Raw genomic sequence first — 21,508 nt, forward strand, 5'->3', positions numbered from 1 at the left:
TGTTTGTGTTTCTTTCTTCTCCCCCTTTCTCACCGTCTCTTCTCCCCTCCTCTCTTTTTCTTTCTCTCCCTCTCTTTCTTTCATTCTTTCTCCCTGTCCTATCCCCCAGTCATGTCTGTCCCGTCTTTAAAAAAACGAAAATAAAATAAATACATAATAATAATAAAGGTCAATCAAATGGACCAATAAGGCCATGATGATCCGCTTGGTGAAGTAAATCTGTTTGGCATCTTTCTGCCTTCAGACAACAATTCTGACGGCTAAAGATCCAAAAGGGACAGACAAAAAAAAAAGAGAGCTAGCAGGGGAAAACTCCCTTTGACTTCTGGTCGGGTACAAGTCTCTGTAAATGCATTGAATAAATCTATGGCCTTTCACTTTCGTTTCATACAGCACCAAGTCATAACGAGAGTCACCCCATGGGCTTGATAATGTAAGGTAAAGACAACAGTTCTACAGAGAAAACCCCACCAATCAGACGACCCCCTGTGAGCAGATGCTTGGTGAAAGTGGGGAGGAAAAATGTGTTATTTAAATACTTGTAGCTATTAACAGGAAGAAACCTCCAGCAGAGCAAGGCTTAGGCAGGAGCAGCCACCAGAGAGACCGACTGGAGGTGGGGGGGGGGGGGGGGGGGGGACTGGCCAAAGATGCGCTGTGGCCAGGGGTGCTTCCAGAATGTTTCCATAGGGGTGGCCATATGGGCTGTCAAATATAGGTTACTTGTAAATGTGGCAAAAAGGAGAGAGAGAAAAGAATCTATGCCTAGTTATTTCCTGCTATTGAAGTTGATTTTATTGAAAATGGGTACACATGAAAACCAAATAAGATTTTAAAATCCAATAAAGAAGAAGTTAATAATTATTACCGACATAGGACAGTCTTGCTGGGGGGTAAATTTTGGGGGTTTGCCAAGCCTACTAGTTGATGGTTGGGCCAGCTGAATGTCTGCAGGTGTGACTCACTCCTCTGAGTTTCCAAGAAGCAACTCGGGAGTAATTTTGCCTTCAGCTTCTTATCTGAAGAGGTTTGTTCTCCCTTTGTTATCATAAAAACATTAGTTCTGTGCATAAGTCTGCCTGCTGTATCTTCATGTGGAACCAATGCAGCATGATTAAACGCCTCGCACAACTTTCATCAGCATTGTGTAATGACTGTCACCTCTGCACCTCCTCGTTCTAATGGAAAAATGATCTTCAAAGGGAAAATTGTCACGGCTGTGCAGGTCACCGGAAATCTGCTGGTGGCTAACAGGAGTCACCACCTCGTCCTCGTGCAGCTGAAAAAAGAAAATGTCCGATATATATATATATATATATATATATATATATATATATATATATATATATATATATATATATATATATATATATATATATTTTTTTTTTTTCTTTTCCTGTTTCAAACATCAAAGAAGTGAAACTAACTGGAAGCTTCGGAGCCACAACCGACTGAATTAGAGCTGATGCGGGAGCAGTCGTCCCAGGTCAGCCTCCTACCTAATTGGTTCATTACCTTTTGGAGCAGAGAGCTGACGGTTCAGAGGAGGACAGAGTTTATCTTTCATGTCATTTGGCAGAGATCGAGGGTGAAAATTGCTCTTTTGTTCCCTTTAATGCTCCTTTATGTAACGAGCAGAGAGAGATTTACAGGAACATGACTCAGTTCTGCTCTGTTTGGACAAGAACAGCTGAAGAAGAGTCTGATTAGGGAAACATTTTGATGATTTGACTTCAAATCTTTTTATCAAAGCAAGAAACTTATAACCTAAACTGATAAAGGCTCTTGTTTTAGTACTGATATAACAACTGGAAGGAATATAGACCTGATGCTGATTTCTTCTTCTTCTGCTCTCACGGTTGATCTTTTTTTACTCAATATGCAAAATGAGAATTAAAGCCAAACTGCCAGTTTTAAAAAAAAGTCTGCTAATTACCAAACAAACCTGCAAGCCTGTTAGGCTCGCCCACATGGCTGAAAAGCTCCATGGTGGTGCCAATAAATAAAATCCAATCAGCCTTTTAAAACCTGTGCCTGAGGCTCTGAGTGCAGCTGCTGTAAAGAATGTTTCACTGTTGAGCATGATTGATGGCCCGGTTAAGCAGAAGGATTTCTTAAATCTATAATGGAGTTGATATTGCGTCAATAATGAGCTTTCACTGCTTTAAAAAAATAACATCATCAAAGTGGACAGGAGGAGGAGGAGGAGCGTGCCTTCTTCGTCGCTGCCAGCGACCTCCCCCGGTCGCCTTGTTTCAGCTTCTCAGCCTGTTCTAATCTTTTCATTTAACCTTTATTAGCTGCAGCTCCGTGAAAGCTCTTTGGCCTACACACACACACACACACACACACACACACACACACACACACACACACACACACACACCTCACAGGAGATGCACAATGCTCTGCTCTGCGAGTCAACATACACACAGACTTTGTTCTGAACATTTAACAGGCGGCGTGTTTACTGGGGAAACCAGTTGTACTGTATTTCGCCAGTTTGACGAGCTGAGGATCAGACAGCTAAGGCTTGATGGGAACTCCAGAGGACGACGGAGAACGAGGCTCATTCAGGTCTGGTTCAGTGTGGGGCCCCGGAGCTTTGGACGAGGTTGACTTTTTTTTCACAGAAGTCTTTTTAATTGCACCTGGTTTGGCTCCTAACCAGCGGTTCAGTCATCTGACTGACTGTTTTGGAACACCTCGGTATCCCCTCAGAGGAGCTGGAGGAGGGGGCTTCGGAGCAGGAGATCTGGGCTAAACCGATGCCCCTGAGTCCCAAACCAAGACAGGCAGCAGAAATGGGCATTGTATTTAAACTAGAGCTGATATCAAACACAAAAGCCTAAAATATTTTAACAGAGAAGCCTGTGGGAGAACTCTCTAACTGTCACGGTCCTGGGTCTCCTGACCCAGCGTTTTTAGTTCTTTGTGATTTTTGTATTATTGTACTTGTGTGTGATTTATTCTATGGCTTCTAGTTTTGATCCCTTGCCCTTCATGTCTCTCTGTGTCCCCTCTGTTCTGTGTAATGGTGTCTTTGCATGTTTGAGTTTCTTGTTTTCTGTCCCTCTGCATTGTGCATTATGTTCTCATGGTTGGTTTTTTGTTACTCTCTCTAGTCTAGTCTCTTGTGTTCCCAGCTGAGTATTTCCCTGTGTATTTTGGTTCTTAGACCTCTGCCTTATGGTTTATGTCTCTGTATTTCTTAGTTGCTGTCTCCACTGTGTCAAGTTCGCGTCTCTGTGTGATACTTCCGTGTCTCATGTGAATGCGTCCTGCTTTGCTTGTCTCGTCAGTCCTGATTTCTCCCAGCTGTGCCCTCCTTCTGTGTCTCATTCCCCTCGTTACTTCCCAGTGTATTTAAACCCTGTGTTTCTCTGAGTCAGTGTCGCGTCGTCCCTCATGCTGTGTGGATCGCCCTGTGTGTCTCTCTGTGAGTTTTCCAAGTTCCCAGTTTAGATTAGTTTGTATGTTTTTTCCCTGCCAGCAAATAAAGCTGAGTTTTGAGTTCACCTCCCTGAGTCTGTGAGTCCTGCACTTTGGGTCCAACTCCTGCCTGCCGCACAGCGATTCATGACACTAACAGCAGTGACGGCGGTAGATTAAAATAAATGCTTCAGTACCTACAGATATTTTCAGCTTTGACAACTTGATTGTCACCTTCATTTTTAGGTATTTAGCATAAACATGAGGAAAAATTACAGAAAAGTAGTGAAAATACTGTTAGAGGAGTACTACGCCAACGCACACAGACACACACAGTCCATTTGCAGCCTGGATGAACTGCCGAGTCTTCTCAGTGATCCTCCAAACAGTTTAACTGCTTCACCCCAAGCATGAAACTGTAAGTTCGTCCATCTCGGTGATCACCGTTTCATCAGTGGAGTTGAGCTTTCCTATTCATCCATCCTTTTTTATCCACTGAATGATCCTTTTAACTGCCTTCCATCCCATTCTTTCTCCTCTCTGTTTCTCCAACTGTGAGGTTCCCATCGATGAAGCAGAAGGCTATGGAATCAAAGCCTTTATTCTAAAATAACAAACCCCACCATGTGTGAGTCTGTATTCTGGTTTATGCCCCACAACATGTTCCTGTGTGTGTCTGTGTTCTTGCCATGTGTCAGTCTGCCACCTCTATCTGTGGATGTCCTCCAGCCACTTTCAGTCACCTTGATGTGCTCACATTTACCTTGCAGCTACATCAGCCACTGAAAGAATCGCCTCACCTGACAGACTGAGTGGTGTGTTCAGCTTCAGCTTTTAGCATTCCAGGTCCAGTCTCGACTGTCAAGGAGCCCCAAATAACGATGCTCATGATGTGAGTGTGTTTATCTTGAATGCTTGTCTCATTACCAGGCTGTATAAACTACAAGCTGATGCATAGAGTGAAGTTAAAAGATTGAGTAAAAATAGGTTACGAAGACATTCAATTGGCATCTAATTGCCAAAAACTGCAGTTCCTTCAGTGGCCACATGTAGCTGTCTCTACCAATGAGTCTGTCCCCATGTTAAAGTCTCCAGCATCACAGCAGACATTAACGGCCTGCTACTAAACACTGTTTTGGTCTGTAGGGGTGCTGTTAGGGTCATGACCTCTTTGACCGACAGGTGGATGGTGACACAGACAGCGGTAGCTGCTAGCTGCCTGCTAGGCTTCACCTTAGCTAATTGTGTGTGCTGTTGGAGCCGTAAAGCCATCTGCAAACAGACTATCCAAGAAGTCTCCGCTCCAAATTTGGTGAAACTCTTGTATAGAATCCAGTATTTACCATATATTAGTGGATATCAGCTACGAATAAACAGACAGGGGAAACACTGGACGAGAGACTAAAGATTAGAGCAGATACGAGGACATGTGACGCTGTAACCACAGTAATTTTACATCAGCACTCCCAAAGCGCTACACTCTCACAGAACTGGACAGTGTATGTCTCTCTCCCATTCAAGTACTCAAACGGCGGTGTGTTTGAGTACTTGAGCCTATTTACTTCTGCAAATACTGCTACTCCATACTTAAATCCACCAGTAAATAAAAAAGGAATAAAATGACAACAAGGTCAAACTGATGAGTATAATCCCCGACAGGAGATCAGCCCTGAGAGCTCTGAGCGCCACAATACCAGAGTCCATCAAGTCCAACAGCAGCTGTGAACTACGTCCTATAACTAAAGGAAAAACATATTTCTGTCACACAGAGAAGTGATTTCTCTGAACATCTCAAGGCTCCAAAGATTTTCTGTTTCACCAATGATAATTGTCTCCTCGTCTCACCTTCCCTGTTTTCTGACCCATGGGAGCTTCCAGCCTGCTGTGACCTCACGGTGTAATTTCCTGTTCAGCCAGCAGCGGGTGAGAGCGAGCAACCCTCTGAGGAGATAACAGCCTTGTCTGCTTCACAGCGTCTTTGAACGCTTCACGGCGGTGTTTGTTTCTTGCGTGTCGGTCTGTGTCACTCCCGGTGTGGCCCCGCTGTAACTCATTATAAAAAACCTTGACAGACACTCACATCTTTGCTCTTTGGTGCTTGCCACCTCTCCTCCATCCGTCCTTAAAGCCAAACCTCTGCTCCTGCTGGTGACAGCAAACATTAAAAGCAGCCAGTTTGATGATTTCCAGCCTTCCTTTTAAGTCGACAGAAGCACAAGCTGAAGAAAAGAAAACAGGCCTGAAGCTGTTGGCATGGCCACCGATGGGCAGAGCAAATGGAGGAGGCGGCAGGAAAGACCGTGTGAGAAACATCTTTTAAAAGCTGCAGGGCTAGCTCCTTTTTTCCTAACAAAGGGAAGGAGAAAGAAGGATAAGGAAAAATGGCTGTGCTGCGGAGGATAGAGACAGGTTTATCAAAGAACATAAAAGATGGTAAAAAAAAGTTGACTGAGTGGGAAGCAGGAACGACCTTTTCTGATTTTCTAGGTGGAAACAAGCGGCAGCTTTCAAAGCTTGTAGGGTAAATAAGGAGGTCAGTTTGTGTGAATGAATGAAGCAACAGCTGACAGAGGAGGCGGTGCAGCCCTGCAGTCTGACACTAAACAGCCTCTCAGCAGGTCAGTGATGGCCAGTGATGGCTGATGTTGATCACTTCCTGTAGCTTTGTCTCGTGTCTTTGTCACGTGGATAACTGCGACCATCCTCTTACCAAGGACCTTCTATCCTGCCTTGATAGCTTCAGCCTTAAACAATACATAAACTTCCCTACCCACATTAAGGGCCACACTTTGGACCTAGTCTGCTGTTCTGGACTTACCCCCTCCATCTGTACAGCTGACGAACTGCTAATTTCGGACCATCTACTTCTCTCCTTTAATGTTCACATGACCCTCTCTGTAATTAACAATCCCCGTATTATCTCTTTCCGGAATATCAAGAATATAAATCTTGATATCCTTTTCTCTGCTTTTTCTAGCTGCTTGTCTTCTAACAACTTAGCTATTCAAGAGGACCTGGTACTTTTTTATAATCATAGCCTTAGTAGTATTTTAAATTCCCTGGCTCCACAAAAAACCAGAACTGTACTTTTTTCTCGCTCTGCACCCTGGTACACCCCTGAACTCCGGCTACTGAAAGCTAAAGGCCGACAGCTTGAACGTCTCTATAAGAAAACTGGCCTTACTATTCATAAGGATATGTTTAATAACCACGTTCTGTTTCACCAGGAATGTATTAGTCAAACCAAATCTGCTTATTACTCTGCTATTGTCTGCTCAAGTGAGAACTCTACCAAGACCCTTTTCTCACTATTCAACTCTTTTAACAGGCCACCTGATTCTCTCCCTGCTCATCTCTATTCATCTAACTTCTGTGATGCTCTAATGCTATTCTTTATTGATAAAATTCATAAAATACACTTAGACCTGGACCCTAATGCTCAATGTAGCTTCTCTGTCCTAACTTCTCCCCCTTCTCACTTCCTCTCTGTTTTTCAACTTCCATCCTAAGCTGATATTGCTGATCTCATCCATAAATCAAAGCCTTCTACCTGCCAGCTCGATCCTATCCCCACTGTCCTCGTCAAAGCCTGCTTACTCCCTCTCCTTCCCCTCATATCTGCTATTATTCACTCTTCACTCACCACTGGAACTGTTCCTGCTTCCTTCAAAGTTGCTGCTATTACCCCAATTCTGAAAAAAACTGGTCTAGATCCCAACAACTTTAATAATTTTCGTCCTATCTCCAATCTACCATTTCTCTCAAAAATCCTTGAAAAAATAGTTGCTTCACAAGTCCATCTTCACCTAACTGATAATAACCTTTACGAACAGTTCCAGTCTGGCTTTCGTCCTTTACATAGCACTGAAACTGCTCTTATAAAAATAACAAACGACCTTCTTATAGCAGCTGATTCTGGTCTCCTCTCCATCCTTATTCTCCTTGATCTGAGTGCAGCTTTTGACACCATCTCTCATCCCATTCTCCTTAGCAGATTAGCTTCTATTGGTCTCTCTCACACTCCACTAGCCTGGTTTAAATCATACCTATCTGACCGCACTCAGTTCATTCAATTAAAATCCTTCACTTCTCAGCTTTCTCCTTTATCCACTGGGGTGCCCCAGGGATCTGTCCTCGGGCCCCTTCTTTTCATCATCTACCTTCTTCCACTCGGACATATTTTTCGTAAATATAATATTCAGTTCCACTGCTATGCCGATGACACCCAGCTCTATCTCTCTACCAAACCTGACTCTACTCTTCCTCCACCCTCCCTCATCCTCTGTCTAGCTGAACTTAATTTTTGGTTCTCCTCCAACTTTCTTAAACTCAACAGCAATAAATCGGAACTTCTTCTGGTTGGCACCAAACGACTGCTATCCAGAATTAACAATTTCTCTCTCACCATCAATAACTCGCTGGTCCCTATCTCTCCTTCTGTGAAAAGCTTGGGTGTCATTCTCGATAGCACATTATCCTTTAACTCACATATCAATAATATTACACGTGCAGCATATTTCCAACTCCGTAACATTAATCGCCTCCGCCCCTTCCTCACACCTCACGCCATTCTCATCCATAATCTTGTTATCTCTAGAATTGACTACTGCAACTCATTATTATTTGGCCTCACACAAAAATCTATCAACAAGCTCCAACGTGTCCAGAACTCTGCTGCCCGTATTATTACTAGGACTTCTTCTACCCACCACATCTCCCCAATCCTGAAGCAACTTCACTGGCTCCCGGTCAAATTTCGCATCCATTTTAAAATAATTCTGTATACATTCAAGGCTATTCATTCTCTCTCTCCACCGTACCTCTCTGACTTATTACAGATGAAGCTCCCATCCCGCTGCCTCAGATCTTCATCTTCTCTTTCTCTCTCTGTTCCCTCTGCTCGTCTGATCACAATGGGAGGGAGGGCCTTTAGTTGCTCTGCCCCTCGACTTTGGAATTCCCTACCCCCGGACCTCAGAAATATTAGCTCATTCTCTCTTTTTAAGTCCACCCTCAAAACTCATCTGTTTAAAATTGCCTATTCTTAAATTTCTGTATGTTTTAACTTTTATCTTCTATTTTTATCATTGTGTATATTTCCAGTTTTTATCTGTTGTACAGTGTCCTTGGGTGCTTTGAAAGGCGCTATTTAAATAAAATGTATTATTATTATTATTATTTACTGCACTGTTTCCAGGTAATGTATCTGCTGTGTGTTAACTGCGCACTCCTCCTCTCCTTTGTAACGATAGCAAGAAATTACACATGAATGTGAAACACCTTGGGCTAAAATTAAGAACTCCTGCAGTTTTTCAATAGAGTTCAAAAATGTGACGTCATGTCCGGGGCTAGCGCGCGGGCTATTTCAAGACAACAGTCACAGAGACAGTGTATGGAAGGTTACTTTTAAAATGTATTCCACTACAGATTACATGTCCCAAAATGTATTTTGTAACGTATCCTGATTACTTTGGATTACTTAATATATGATCATGCTTTTTACAGCTACATGAATGTGATTTATTACTATTACTGAAGGCTACTCTCCACACCAACACCAGCTAGATTCAAATCTTAATATAAATGAGTAACAGTAGGTGGACATTAGGTAAGGCTGCACTTTTTGCAGTGATCTCGTATAGAAAACTTTTCAGCGCGTATATAAAACAGGTCCGCGGCTCCGAAGCGTAGTAAAGGGACCTCTGGCTGATACGTCGGGTTCGTGTCGGCTCGTAGCTGAAAACTAGCTTTACTTTGTTGTCTGGGTCACTTTGCTAGCAGAGACAGAGAGAGGCGTTGAAAGGCTGCTGCAACGGGACTTATTGTTTCAGAGGAAAACACGAACTCAGCGTACAGTTGAGTCTTAACAGCTTACTTACAGCTGGGCTCGTCAGGCTGCAGTGGTTATTATTATATTTACATGCTTCCAGCTCCCGTTTCTGCTCAGTGACAGCTCCTACTTTTCCTTTTTCTCCCTCACTCACAGACACATCACGGGTCCATCCTCCCTGCAGCTCGGACTACACTGCCCATCAGGCTTTAGGGCGATGCCTGTAACACTTCCTGTTGCCTTCATATTAAATCATTTTTAGTGAATAATTTTTAAAAATATTTCTTCATGTCATTATGCGGGCCACCAGTAGAGGTGACATGGGCCGCGAAATTGAGACACAGACATTAGAGCCTCTGAATGTGTGTTTTGTTTGGGTTTCCACTGGGTGGCTGGTGACTTTTTTTGTTCAGAGAAATTTTCCTGAAGTGAATTCTGTGCACAGAACACACTTTTGTGTGTTAAAACAAACTCGTCAGCCAGGAGTGCCTCTTTTTAGAGACCAGGCTCTTTCAGCTCCGAACCGGCTGTCCAAATTCAGAGGCTGCTTCCACCTGAGGACCTGCCTTCGCGGTCTAAAGAAAGCCGGGTAGTACGTCACGAGCTCCCTCGGTGGAGTGAAACTCGGCCATCTGCTCCTTGCTGTCTAAAATATAACCGGGCGCTGGCATAAACTCTCGACCGTCTCACACTTCTGTTTAGTTTTCTGTTTGACGTTTATTCAGCTGTGTGAAAACCCCGCAGGAACCCACCCGAGGGATCAATACAGATTAAATTTTTAATTTGAATCTCAGCCAAACCGATTTACTCACGAACAAATAAAACACCGAAAAAGCCAAACAATAACATTTTTAATTATCAAAGTGACTTATATATCATGTTTAACCCAAGTAGCGAAAGACCGCGGGGGTTTGAAGACGATGTGTTAGCTCAGATATTTGAAGTTCACACAGCTACATTCTCACCTGAAGATATGTTAAAGGTTTTTTTGCGACCCAGAAAGAGAAATAAGAGTGATATTAAAACTAAGTAGCTGCCGCCATTGTTGGAAACTGGAATTGGCTGTGTAAGTGTGCACTCCTGCTCATGTTAAAAAAAAAGTGTTCAAACCCCTAGACCCTGTTACAAGCACACTGAACAAAATATGCAGGGCTGTACCCTAACTTTGTTGGTTTATAGCTCCGGTGCTACAAAGGTTACTCGTTTTGTAGCGCAGACCAAAAAGTAGTAGCACAAGCATGAATTGTGATATTTTTTCACATTATCTAACATTATCTCTTTTAAATATCTAGGATTGTCTTATATACTTTTTTGTTGCTGTTTCTGAGCAGTAATGAAAAAATAAAAGTGCCTTAGCATAGTAAATCAGCCATGGAAAGTCCTTTTCCCACCTGCTCTTGTGTGACGCCTGATTACTGACTGATGCCTGATTGCTCTTCATGCATATGGTACAAACAAACGCCACATATTCCTTTTGGAGTGAAGGTCCTCCGACAAGACGCCCAGCCTAGTGTTTCTGGGTGGAACGCCCCACTGTCAAGTTTCAAAAGAAACACGCCAGTGGAAAGCAACGGAGATGCTGAAGGCCAGACAGTCCAGATCCCCAAGGATCCACAGAAGGGACCAGTGCCATCCAACTACTAGCTGATAACATCGAAGCTCCTGTCAAGCATCATAGTGGCTACGAGTTGTGTAAAGTGCTTTGAGTGCTCAGAAAGAGCAGAAAAGCCTATTTACCATAACAGGACACATAGAGCCTTTGAAAAGGACAAAGAAGAATGAGGGGCGAACAACATTAGAGGCCAACTTCAAGGCAATTGGACAAGTCACCATCATCACCATGTTTTAACGTGGGAGTTTGTTGATCAGGTCCAGTAAAGGTTTTAATGTTGATCACAGGAACAGTCCTGTTACTTTGGATTGTAGAAACACGTTTTCTTTTACTTTGCCTCACCATGATAGTATACACAAAAACACGCACACACACACACACACTTTTTTTCTCTCTCTCTTAAAATATTGTACAAGCAAGTAGCATCTACTGGGGTCAGTACAATTACACTGTAGTTCGACAAGTGAAAACTGGTGGCTGCTACCAACAATAAGTCCCCACACATTCTAAAATATTCAACTTTCTGTGTAATGCTGCCATCTGCTGTATTACATCAAGCTACAGCTGGCCAACATTTGACTTAATGTAACTCATCAAATTGTATTTTGTGGCTCTCAGAGATCAGGAGACTTCAGGTACCAGAGTCAGTAATGAGAGCTGCAGCCAAACAATTTCAACCCAAGATGGCGCCGGTGTCTATGGCTGGCCGTCTTTACTCTCGCCTGCATCTGCCCCTTTGCTCGTTACCCTCTCTACCCCGGCTTCTGGATTTTGGCATAGTACTCTTTATTTTCTTCATATTATGCTCATCAGATGGCTGTGCATTGTTAACATATGACCGGCAAACACTCCTAGACCTCCGTTTCTCCTATTAACAACACTTCGATCGACACTGGACTTTGGGAGATGCCGCCCCATTACGACCAGACTCCCCCACTAGCTTTCCCTGCCTTACCCCCTTTCAGAAACGATACAGGAGACGCGATAAAAGGAGTGGCTTCCGTGTGCGTATGAAAGCTTACCTTGAAGCATGGGCTACGGTTTATGCATATGCCTATGGGGACTTGCTACGCTCTTTCCATCCAGTCTCCAGTGATCGCCCCGTCACTAAACTGCTTGGCCACCAGTGGATTTGCTCCGTCTCACAGTAAGCTTACTCAGCCCTTCCAGCGGCATGCCTCCCTGCTCCGACCTGGATCGCCTCGTACAGACGTAGTGTCAACCACAGCAACCTCAGTGCCCTGCGACATGCTACTCATGCGGATGCTGCGCCCTGGACACGGATGGCTCTTCAACGTCAGGTCGCTGGTAAATAAGACCTTTGTGTTAAACGACTTTTTCTCCGCCATGAGCCTTGATGCTCTCTTTTTGACAGAGACCTGGATTCGCCCTGGTGAGTCGCTTCCTTTTTCTGAGCTTCTCCCCCCGGACTGTGTCTTTTTTAGCTCTCCAAGGCTTACAGGTAGAGGCGGTGGCTTAGCCTCGGTCTCTAAATGTAAATACCAAGTCCAACAGCTACCCTCTCCTTCCTACCTCAGCTACGAGGCTCAACTTCTGGAGATGACCGCCTCGTGAACGTCTCTGTTTGTTGTGGTTTACCGGCCACCTAAATATAAAAGGGGTTAGGGTTAGGTTAACCCCCTATATAAAAACCCTAACCCTAAAGACTTTTATTCACGAATTTGCTGACCTTCTTGGTTCAGTTATTTTTAAATATGACTTTGTGCTTATTGTTGGTGATTTTAACATTCATATCTATTCATACCGGTGTCACTCCATACTCTCAAGCGACTTATTGACCAATCAAAGACCACCTCTCCTGCTTATGATATCCTTCCATCTCATATAGTCAAGGATTGTTTCAGTGTAACTGGACCCAGCATCCTATCTCTAATGAATATATCCCTACTTGCAGGCTCTGTTCCTTTAGCCTTCAAACACGCTTGTTGTCCAGCCCGTTCTTAAAAAAGGAACCTTGACCTTCATAACAATCTTGGGAACTACAGACCGATCTCTAAGCTTCCATTCCTGTCCAAAATACTGGAGAGGATTGTTCTTTCACAACTCCCGCCGTATTTGGATGCGAATGCCATTTATGATAAATTTCAGTCTGCTTACAAACCCTGTTATAGTACTGAAACGGCCTTGAGTACTGACCTTACTTTGAGTTTCATTTTGTAAAAAGTGACAAAAAAATTAGCGTCCGCTGTTCACTGCGTGGGAAGAAAACTTCTTTTTACAGCGAAAAAAACCCTAAACCTCCGCGCAAGCACCAAGTGCGCTGCCACGGGAATGTGACATTCACAGAGAAACTCGCGGATTCTTCCACTGACCGCTGCGGCACACCTGCACCAGGGTAAACCTCCGCCTACCCCACTCCTGCTTTACAGGTGAAAATAGAGCAACAGAACCGCTGAGTCTTTGACTTTATTTATTTTCTGCTGTGTTTTACTTGCATCTATTTGAAAGAGTGAGTGTAAACACAAAACCCTTTTTATTTTATTTGCTGGAATGTGCAGAAAATAGGTTTAAATGTTAAACATATTTCTTCCAGTCAGAGAATGTCTTGATGCATAAAATTAAAAGATTAAAACTAATAAAATAATTTTTAAAAAGAGACTTTTTCATTTGATTACATTTTATATGATGGATTATGCAGAAAACGTAGAATTGGGCTGAAAGATCTATCGCTTTATCACCTGTTCAGGTTGTAAATCATAGTTTTAAAAACTAACTACATAACTAAGTAACTAATTACTAATTACTAGGACTGAGTGCGCTGCCACGGGAATGTGAAATTCACAGAGAAACTCTCTGATTCTTCCACTGACCGCTGCGACACACCTGCACCAGGGCAAGAGCAACAGGACCGCTGAGTCTTTGATTTTATTTATTTTCTGCTGTGTTTTACTTGCATCTATTTGAAAGAGTGAGTGTAAACACATCATCTGATGAATAAACTCAGATGCATCTGAGCTGCCTGCATAAAGGGTCCTTTAATAATTTACACACAGCTTGCCCCGCAAACCATGACAGAAACGGTGAGTTGAGGATTAACAGAAACATCTGGTTAGCTCTTCTTTAGCTTGTCTGCAAAAAATCTGAAATACTGAATGTAAAATTCAACATAATGTTACCGTATTGTGTGTGTATAACCTCTTTTTAAGTTTTGTGGATGTTATACATGGTTATGCTGAGGATGTGTCGGCCAGTTTCTACTGGAAATGCCTTTTGGTTAAACTGTCAGCGAGGAGTTTGCATTTGCACTGTTACATTTTTATATAACTTTAATGCAGATAAAAACAGCTGCTTGTTTAAGTGAAAATACATTGATGTTTTTTTTTTCCCATTGATGGGGTTTTTTTTTTTTGCACTAATAAAATTGTGGAGTTGTAAAGTATTTTGTCTAGTGTCAATTATATCATTGTTTCAAATTTTCAAATGTATATCCTGATAAATATTTTTGGTCATATCGTCATACATAAGATGAATCACAGCTTATTCTACATTAAACACTAAAGTGCTAATCATATTAAAACAGCAACACACCAACCGAAATGGCAAAGTCTGCTTAGCAGTGGAACTAATTATCATGCTAACTAGCATATCCACGATGAGTGAATAGACCTCTAATAACTCTTAACAACAGTCTACATCACACCATCCATCCATCCATTCCTTTTTTTTATCTGGGGCCAGGTTGTGGGGGAAGTAGCCCAAGCAGAGAATCCCAGACCTCCCTCTCCTCAGCCACCTCCTCCAGCTTGTCAAAGCAAACACCAAGATGTTCCCAGGCCAGCTGAGAGATATAATCTCTTCAGGGTGTCCTTGATCTGCCCCGGGGCTGTGACATGCCCAGAACACCTCACTCAGGAGGCGCCCAGGAGGCATCCTTGTCAGATGCCTGAACCACCTCAATTGGCTCCTTTCGATGTGGAGCAGCAGCTCAACTCTGAGCCCATCCTGCCCCAACAACAACCAGTACAGGGGACTTACCCTGTAATTTTTGTAGCATGTACTTTCCATGTAAAAGTGGAGCCAATGCTGAAATGCATAAAATGTGCAATTTTACTCATGGCCAGCAGAGGGCGGCTTCTGACTGCAAGTCTGATTGTATAGTATGTATTTATCAGATCAATTGATGGACTATGCATCTCTTTTAAATCTTGGGAATTAGACAAATTATCCACTCTAATGGACTGTTTTAAGGGATGACAAATAATTTTCTGCAGCTGAACCCAGACAAGACTGAGTGCTTAATTCTTGCTCCAGAGAGTATCAAGCCCCAAATTAGTCAACATTTGGGTCTTTTGTCATCCTCGATAAAAGCCACTGCTCAGAATCTTGAGATGAGATCTCTGTCTTTTGATGCTCACATTAAATCTGTGACCTGCTTCGCTTTTTTCATCTAAGAAATATTGCCAAACTCAGGACTATTGTCTTCTGTGGGAATAAAGGAAAATATATCATTGCTAAACATGGCTTCCATCATGAGCATTTTATTAAAACCTCTATTACAAGTGTGGCTGTAGCGATTTGATATACACATTGGAATTTGTGCCTATAAAAGAGTTGATGCTCAGTCAATTTAAGGTCGTAAGCTTCATCTAGCGTGATGGTCCCGACGATACATGATGTAAGTGACTTTGAGTAATAGAAAGTTAATGCATACACGCTTACAAATACAAATATTATAAAAGATAGTCCAGAAATGGAGTTTTGCCCTATGCATTTGTGCCTGCCTAGCAACCAGTGATGGAAGAGGAGTTAAGAAAATTGTAAGTCAACAGGAAACATCTGGAAGGCGAGAAGGTTGAAACAGACTGCCATATATGGTGAAATGTTTCGATAAAGGGGAACTTTCTTAAGATGGCGCTGGAGTGACGGCAGCCTTTCCAAGTAGCTCTGCAACACCGCACCTTTTTCTTAACTTTAACTTTTTTAGACTAGGCTTTTCAAACTTTATTTCACCTTCCTCTACTTATACCTCTTAGATATAGCGATATAAGATGGATAATGCACTTTTCAAAACTTCTGGAACCAGCTCCTTCATCTATTCGAGAGCGGAGCTGCTGGCACTAAGAACAAAGGGACAGACCGGCATGCGACACAACATCCCGGCCGAGCTAAAGAGGAGCTACAGAGGCTGCAAAGCTGGAGCGAGGAGAGCGGATCACCGGAGGCGATTCAAACCATCAATCCCGACAGTGATCATGGGCAACGTGAACTCGTTACAGAATAAGATTGACGAACTGTGCGCTCTGAACAACCACAGACTATACCGTGAGTGCAGCTTGTTTATCTTCACGGAGACGTGGCTAACCGAGCTAACGCCGCAGGCTAACGTAGACCTATGCGGTTTCACATCCGTGAGAGCCGATAGGGACACGCAGGCCAGCGGAAAAAGCAGAGGTGGGGGACTCATTGTCTACGTTAACAACAGATACTGTAACCCTGGACACGTCTCCGTTAAAGTTTCGGTATGCCGTCCGGACCTGGAGCTGCTAGCTGTTAGCTTGAGGCCATATTATCTACCTCGGGAGTTCAGTCATGTGATCTGTGTGTGTGTTTACATCCCTCCGAGGGCCGACGCAACAGCTGCCTGTGAGAAAATACACACAGTCACAGCAAGACTTCAGACACAAAACCCCGAGGCTTTCATTATTATATCTGGAGACTTTAACCATGCCACACTGGACTCTACTCTGGCTGCTTTTCACCAGTTTGTGAATTGTCCCACAAGGAGCAACAGGACAATTGACCTACTGTAGGCTAATGTGAGAGATGCATACAGAGCCACCCCCCTCCCCCCACCAGGGAAGTCAGACCACAACCTGGTTTACCTACAGCCACAATACACACCCCTCGTCCAAAGGCAGCCGGTCACAACGCGCTCCATCCGGAGATGGACCCCAGAAAAGGAGGATGCTCTGAGGGACTGTTATGACACCACAAACTGGGATGTGCTCCTGAGCCCACATGGTGAGGACATAGAGGGGGCGACACACTGTCTTACAGACTACCTCAACTTTTGTGTGGACACAGTCGCCCCTGCTAAGACGGTACGGTGTTATCCTAATAACAAACCGTGGGTAACACAGGAAGTCAAAGCTGTCCTCAACATGAAGAAGAAGGCTTTCAGGAGCAAAGTGAAGGAGGAGATGAAAGCAGCACAGCGGGAGGTGAAACGCTGCCTGAGGGAAGCAAAGGACACCTACAGGAGGAAGGTGGAGCAGAAGTTGGAGAGGAACAATATGAGGGAGGTCTGGAATGGTGTGAAAACCATCACAGGCCACAACACCAAGAAAAGCACAGTGGGGGGGACTGTGGAGAAGGCAAACGAACTCAACAACTTCTTCAACAGGTTTGACCAGCCCACAACCCCCCCACCCTCACCCTCACCTTTACTACAGAGTCCTCTCCCCACTCTCCTGCCTCCCTCGCTTCCCCCCCTTCCTGACACCATGACACCCCCCTCCTCCAATCCCTCTCTCAGCAGCAAGACATCTCCCCCCCTCCCCTCCTCCCAAACATCTCCCAGTGTCACAGTGGATCAGGTCAGGAGACAACTGAGGAAGCTTCGCCCCAGAAAGGCAGCAGGCCCAGACAAGGTGTGTCCTAGGATGCTAAAGGCGTGTGCTGCTGAACTTGGGGAGCCGCTACAACGAGTCTTCAACCTCAGTCTGCGACTGGGGAGAGTGCCCGCCCTATGGAAGACATCCTGCATCGTCCCGGTCCCCAAAAAGAACCGGCCCAATGAGCTGAATGCCTTCCGACCGGTGGCACTGACGTCACATCTTATGAAGACTCTAGAGCGGCTCTTCCTCAACCTCCTCCGACCACAGGTACAACATGCCCAGGACCCACTACAGTTTGCCTACAAGGCGGATGTCGGAGTGGAGGATGCCATCCTGTACCTCCTACACAGAGCCCACTCACACCTGGATGGGGGAAAAGGCACGGTCAGGATCCTGTTTCTTGACTTTTCCAGTGCCTTTAATACCATCCGGCCCTGTATGCTTCAGGAAAAACTGAACAGGATGGAGGTGGACCCCTGCCTGGTGGCTTGGCTCTCCGACTACCTCACCGACAGACCACAGTACGTCAGGCTGAAGGACATCACGTCTGACACTGTGGTCAGCAGCACAGGAGCACCACAGGGAACTGTGCTGTCCCCTCTTCTCTTCACCCTGTACACCTCTGACTTCTGCTACAACTCTGAATTATGCCACATTCAGAAGTTTGCAGATGACACGGCCATCATGGGGTGTATCTGGGATGATCAGGAAGAGGAGTACAGAAGTCTGGTGAGGAACTTTGTCGCATGGAGTCACACAAACCACCTGCAACTCAACACCTCAAAGACTAAGGAACTGGTTGTGGACTTCGGGAGGTCTAGAGCAGGTCCACTGCCGGTTCAGATAGAGGGGGAGGAGGTGGAGGTGGTCAACAAGTACAAGTACCTCGGGCTGTGGGTGGACAATAAACTGGACTCATGCAACACAGAGCACCTGTATAAAAAAGCCCAAAGCCGACTGTACTTCCTCAGGAGGCTGAGGTCTTTTAACATCTGCAGGAAGCTCCTGAGGATGTTTTACCAGTCAGTGGTTGCTGGAGTACTTTTCTATGCTGTGGTGTGCTGGGGGAGCAGCACAGCAAAGAGGGACTCATGCAGGCTGGAGAAACTGATCAGGAGGGCTAGCTCTGTGGTCGGCATGAAGCTGGACACTCTGGTGACAGTGGCAGAGAAAAGGACACTAAAAAAACTGATGGACATTATGAACAATGCTGGGCATCCTCTGCACACGGCCATAAACAACCAGAAGAGTCTGTTCAGTGACAGGTTGCTTCTCCCCAAGACAAGAACTAACAGACTTAAAAACTCCTTTGTCCCACACGCCATCAGACTGTTTAACTCCTCTCTGGAGGGGAGAGGGAGGGGAGACAGGAGGACAAAGGAGGGGGGAACAACTAAGCTGTAGTGCCTCTTCACCTCACTGTACAATACCTTGTGCAATACTTTTGTAAATAGTCAACAGTGCAATAGACTCAATACTTGAAATGTGCAATTCACTTGTATTTTTATTTTTTTATTCCTATTTATTCTATTTATCCCCTTTGTATATTTTATTTATATTTGTCTCTGTATTTATATATGTGTGTGTGTGTGTGTGTGTGTGTGTGTATATATATATATAATATTCTGTAACTGTAACTTCTGTCGGTGCTGTGCTTTTTGGAAACCGAATTTCCCAGAGGACCCACCCGAGGGATTAATAAAGTTTTATCTTATCTTATCTTGTTTAACTGTTTTTAGCTTTTCAGTTGATCATTTACTGTAACTGATGCATATCATACTCTGTGCTGACGCATGAAGGGGTTGAACCCTGACATATTAAAACCATTTTGAATTGAGCTTTTGGGCAGGGATCTATGCTGATTGTGTTACAGTATACATGTCCCCACACGTGTGTTCAATAAAATCATCGTTTTTATTGAACTGAACTCTTCTGGGCCAGTGTTGGTTTGTTCTTATACTCAATATTTGGAAATCGGGACACTCCAAAGCTGAACTGGATATGCTTGTCCATGCTTTCATCTCCTCCCGGTTAGACTATTGTAATGCACTCTTTTCCTGTCTGTCTAAGGCAGGGGTGGGCAATCTCAGTCCACGAGGGCCGGTGTCCCTGCAGGTTTTAGATCTCACCTTGGGTCAACACACCTGAATCACATGATTAGTTCGTTACCAGGCCTCTGGAGAACTTCAGGACATGTTGAGGAGCTAATTTAGCCATTTAAATCAGCTGTGTTGGTTCGAGGACACATCTAAAACCTGCAGGGACACCGGCCCTCGTGGACTGAGATTGCCCACCCCTGGTCTAAGGCTTCCATAAATCACCTCAAATGCTGCAGCAAGGCTTTTTACCCACACAAATAAATTTCTCTCATTTCACTCCCATGTTAAAATCCCTGCACTGGCTTCGAGTCCTCACTTTTACATTTATGTCTTAACAAGGTGAGGCCCCGACCTATATCACCGAGCTTCTCCAACCCTAGATCCACTGATAGTGGTCTCCTGACTATTCCATGTGTGGCGAGACGAGGATGGGGTATAAAGTAAATACTCTTTGCAGTTTTAAAAAGACAACGCCACCCTGGGAATTTCACCCAGAGAATACTGAAAGTAACACTAAATCACCAGAAAGGCACTTAGGTTCGCTATACTCAGTCCAGAGACGAGGTTCAATGATCAACAAATTCACAATTTATTAATAATTATTTAAAACACCATATAAAAGCACAATCATAAATATTCAAATACAAATATGCTTAAAAAGGTATTCAGAGCTGAGGCTTACCAGTGGAGGGGCAGGGATGCCACACACAAACTAAAGAAAGAAAACACACCCAAAACACAAGTGCAACACACTATCACACACACACTAATAAACTAAACAAGGCAGGTGTGTACACTCAAGGGATCCCACCACCAAGGCACCCTAGTCTCCTCCACGTCGGCACTCCGCATCTGAATAAAAAGAAACAAAGAAAATGTTTAATATATTACAACAAACTAATGTGTAGCACCGGGGGATAACCCAACTGCAGGACCACACTGGTGATCTACAGCTAGAAAAAGGGCCTCCCACCAGTGGTGTAACAAAAATCCAAACTACAAATCAAAAGCAATAAAACAACATACAATCTGGATAAAACTCTAAAATCTGGAGCAAACGGAATCGCCGTACTGCTCCAACTTGCCGTCCACACGACGATAAGTTAACAGTCAATTAATATGCACGCCAGCTGACTCCGATAACCGGCATGCATATGGCCGTTGTCCACGCCGACGTCCACTGTAAAAGCTGACAGCAGCAGGGAAGAATTCTCACAACGGGAACAGACGGTAAAAGCACAGCAAGGCAAAACAGCAGCACTTCAGTTCACGTAGCTTGGCGCAAAAGGCCCACACTTCCTGCGAAACATAATAAATAATTACTATAAAAGAACAATAGAAGGCAGAGCGCGTAACAAAAGTTGATTACGTACCAAGTAAGCCGTGTCACAGAACGTAAGCAGAATAGCTCAGAGGAGGCTTCTATAGCTACAACCAGCCGCGATGGAGACTTTAGAGGAGTAACCCACAAACGATCTCCACCACACCGAGGAAGTCAGGTGACCAAAAAGGAGATCACAGGCAAGCAATGCAGAGACACTCAAATGGCCACTATTTATACCAGCGCCCCCTAATGGGCCAGGCTGAAAGTGGGTTGGACCGAGGGATAACATTCATCCTGCCACATTCTACCCCTCCTTCTTGCATCGTCGCCCCGACGATGAATTACAAAGACACCCAGATTAGTCCCAAGGCCTAAAAAATGCAGAGACAGCATGTACCCTAGGCTCAGAAATAGAGTTAGCAGCCCCTTGTGCCACCTCCCCTGTTGGTCTTGGGAGATGATGGATGTTTGAATGCTGGCCAGCTGTGGACCGGGTTGTTTTTCGCACCACCACATTTCTTGTATCAGAACTCGTAGAGGGAGCAGGAAGAGAGCTAGATGGAACTGGTGCTACACTCGGAGTAACTGTACAAGTGGCTGGAACATCGGAAGTTCGGTCTTCTGGTGGAAGCA

The sequence above is a fragment of the Astatotilapia calliptera genome, chromosome 22, assembly GCF_900246225.1.
Source record: "Astatotilapia calliptera chromosome 22, fAstCal1.2, whole genome shotgun sequence".
NCBI classification, from domain to species: domain Eukaryota; kingdom Metazoa; phylum Chordata; class Actinopteri; order Cichliformes; family Cichlidae; genus Astatotilapia; species Astatotilapia calliptera.